This window comes from Heterocephalus glaber, unplaced genomic scaffold (assembly GCF_053883595.1).
Source record: "Heterocephalus glaber isolate CG9 unplaced genomic scaffold, H.glaber_assembly_v1.0 deba00001600, whole genome shotgun sequence".
In the NCBI taxonomy this organism is placed as follows: domain Eukaryota; kingdom Metazoa; phylum Chordata; class Mammalia; order Rodentia; family Bathyergidae; genus Heterocephalus; species Heterocephalus glaber.
In genome coordinates, this window is record NW_028258372.1 from 39,466,205 (window position 1) to 39,470,147 (window position 3,943).

General features: G+C 37.2%; 1 pseudogene; it reads right to left on the bottom strand.

Moving 5' to 3' along the window:
- Positions 1–266: 266 nt before the first annotated feature.
- Positions 267–783, bottom strand: LOC101711123 (acyl-protein thioesterase 1 pseudogene; annotated as a pseudogene).
- Positions 784–3,943: the final 3,160 nt, after the last annotated feature.

A 3,943-nucleotide genomic window follows, 5' to 3' on the forward strand; every position in this document is an offset into this window, starting at 1 on the left:
TTTTGCTGAATTATATTAGAGAAAAAGAACCTAGCTGTCTCACCTATTTTAATACTGGTGTATTCTGGAACACATTATACAAATACATGTATAGAAACTTAAAAGATCATAAATTTCCCACAAGGAAAAGTTATTTATTATATATCATTGATGTATATTTGCAAAACATTTTAACACTGCAAACAGAAGTTTTAAGACTGGGCATGGGAAAAAGTTCTCTACTACAATGCTGCTGGTGTACTTCTACACAGTAGAAGTGTCTCTTAGTGTCATCAATCAATTGGAGGTAGGAGTTTATCAATGAATTGCTTGACATCCATCATTTCCTGTTGACACAGACTATGCATCATGCCTTCATAGGTTTTGAAGGTTACATTGGCTGGATTTACCAACAATTTTAGTTTTTCAACAGTAAGGAACCAAAAATTAGGGGAACTAAAGGGTCGTAATCTCCACGACACTGGAGAATAGAAATATCTTTGTTAACACCACTGATAGTGCCCTGTGGAAATGAAGCCTGAAGTGGAAGCCAGCAACTAAGTTCAGTTTCTAACCAGTTTCTGCTGTGTGGTTAGAGCAGTGTATAAAGATAAAGCTCCTCTCTGAGAAAATCCTCCCAAAATAATCGCCAGAAGGAATGTCATTCTTCACCTCTTGCTCTATTAAAGCTTTTACATTTTCTGCTGCCCGTTTAGTTCCAGGTTCATCTTCCTGAGAATCTGGTGAAAGCCCAATGATATCAAACCAAGAAGGTATAGCCATGTTCATATTTCATGTTACAGCCATAGCTGGTGCATGTGGGCAGATATATTTGATATGTGAACTACTGATACCTCCAAAGGCTTCTGCCCATCCATGCCCAGTATCTCCCAATCCATGAAGGAAAATAACCGCAGCAGTGGCCTTCTGGGTGGTGGGCATGACAGCTAGCATCAGAGCAGACATGTTATTGCTGCATATTCACCGGCTCGAAGGACCTGCTTCTACTGATTTTCATTCACATAGCACTGTCTCCTCACATGTCAAGTTCAAATTTATACCTATTTTTCCTTTTTATTAAAGTAACTCACATATAGTTGTGTGTGTGTGTGTGTGTGTGTGTGTGTGTGTGTGTTTTGCAGTGCTGGGGGGTTGAACTCAGAGCCTCATGTGTGCTATGCAAGTGCTCTACCACTGAGATACAGGCCTGCCCCTAATGTATCCAACTTAAGTGTATAGATCACGAGTTTTAATAAGTGTGTACACCTATATAGCCTGCATCGTTAACAAGTTGGAGAAAAATTTTTATTACTCTATAAATTTCCCTCACATCTCAGTTAATCTGCACCCTCCTACACCAAAACCTGCTGATACACACCAAAAACTGGCTGAATTTCAAAAACATCATGTTGACCAAAACAAGCCAGACACAAAAGGGCTTTGATTCTGGCTTATTTTGGTCAACATCATGTTTTTGAGACTTAGCCATTTTGTTGCCTGTATCAATAGGTATTTTTTCTTTTAATTGCAAGAAATGTTTCATTTATGAAGAGATCACAGTTTGCTTATCCAATCTGCTGCTCACTGACAGGGGTTGCTTCCAGTTCAAAGCTGTTCCGAGTGTAAACCCTCTAGGAATATTCAAGGGTGAGTCTCCTCAGGGATATGTGTTTCCATTTCCTTTGAATAAATATATAGTTGTAAAATTACAGAATCTTTGGTTGGCTGCACGTTTAACTTCATAAGCAACTGCCATGCTTTCCAAAGCAGTCATTGTATTGTATGAGGGCCTGGCCATGCAAAACACCTGCCAACATGTGGTGACCCCAGTCTTTCTAAGTCTAGGCATTGTGGTGGACATGTAGTGATTTGTCATTGTGGTTTTAATTCTTATTTTCTGGCTGACTAATAATGATGAGCACTTTTCATTTGTTTATTGTTCACTCACATGTCTTCCTTTGCAATGTGTCTGCTCAAGTCTGTCATCCACACTTTTATTGAGTTGATTATATTACCCACTTATGGGAGTTTTTAATATGCTCTGGGTAAAGTCCACTTTCAGATATATGTGCTGTGAATGTTTTCTACAAGCTTGTGAATTTGCCTATTTGTTCTCTTAGCTCTTTCTTTTTTATTGTAATAAAAAAACCCCATACAATTCACCATCTTAACTGTTTTTTAGTGTACAGTTGAGTCCTGTTAAACATATTCATAGGTAAATTAGCAAAAAATCGATTCTTTCATATTCCAAAAAACTCAGAGAAGTTGTAACTAGATTTCTTCATGGACACAGCGTTTCCTCCCTGGAGGAATAAAAAGGGGTAAAATCCTCTCTAGCTAGAATCATCTAGAAATCCTCACACAAGTTTAGCTCTGACCTGCAAACAAAAGCACTCTTTTACCTCAGCCATCAGATGAGTCATTCCAACAGAAGAGTCACACTCTAGACAAAAGGGCAGAAGGAGTATGGCTGATGGCGAAGCAATCTCTTTTGAAGTGGTGACAACTTAGCTATGAAACTCTACTTAATTAGAGCTCTACCATCTTTGTGCTGTTCATTCAAATTACCACTTTATAGTGAATGGTATAAAATCCTTTCTCCTAGATTTTAAAATATACAGTCCATTGTTATTATCTACTACTACTGTGAAATACCATGCCCAATCTTCTCACAGCATCTTACTTAGTCCTCACTGATCACCTCTCCCCATTCCTCCCTCCCCTTATTCTCCCTGTCTCCCTCCTCGCCTACTTCCCCAGCCTCTGCTGACTACCACTCTCCTCTCAACTTTTATGCAAGCAACTTTGTAGCTTCCACCTGTGAGTGAGATTATGCGCTACTTGTCTTTTTGTGCGTGGCTTACTTCATTGAACACAATAAAGTCAAGTTCCATCCACATCATCACAATAACAGGATTTCCTTCTTTTTATGGCTGAGTAGTATTTTATTATGTACCTGTACACATTCTCTTTATCCTTCCTTCTTTGATGAACATTGAGTTGTTTCCATTTCTTGGCTATTGAGAATAGTGCTGCAAGAAAGAAGGGGAGTGCAGCTCTCTCTTCAGTATGCTGATATATATATATATATATATATATATCCAGTAGTGTAATTGTCAGATCACATAGTGATTCTATTTTTAATTCTTTTAGGAGCCTTCATATTGATTTCCATAACAGCTCCACTGATTTACGTATACAGCAACCATGTGCCAGAATTTCTCCTTTTTTCTACCTCTTCAACCAACGTTAGTTATCTTATGCCTTTTGTTAGTAGCCTTTATTAGAATTAGGTGACATCTCATTGTGGGTTTGAATTTCCCTGATGATTAGTGATGAGGATTTTCTCATAAACCTATTTGCCGTTTGTATGTTTTCTTTTGAGAAAATATCCAGGTTTTTTGTTTTTGTTATTGAGTTTTTGGTGTTCCTTATATAGTCTGGATATTAACCCTTTGTTTAATGTACAGTTTATTAACTATTTTCTTCTATTCTGTAGGTTTTTTTCCTGTAGATTATCAACAAACTCTGTTCTATGCAGAGGCTTTTTACTTGGATGTAACCCCATTTGTCTATTTTTATATTTGTTTATTTTGCTTTTAAAGTCTTGTCTAAAAATATCCTTGCCTGATCCAATGTCCTGAAGCATTTTCTCTGTTTCGTTGTAGTAGTTCATAATTTTAGGCCTTACATTTTAGTTTTTAGCCCATTTTATGTTGTTTTTGTGACTGGCAAAAATTAGGGGTCTGTTTTCATTTTTCTCTGTATGCAGACATCCAATTTTCCTAACACTAATATTGAATCAAATTATCTTTATGTTGTGTATCCATTAAAAAGTAACAAAGTTGCTTTTAAAATTCTATGCTAGCTGGGGATTTAGCTCAGTGGTTCCACCACCTGCCTTAAAAGTGCAAGGTCTTGTGTTTGATCCTTGGTGCCAAAAAAAAAAAAAAAAATTCTATGC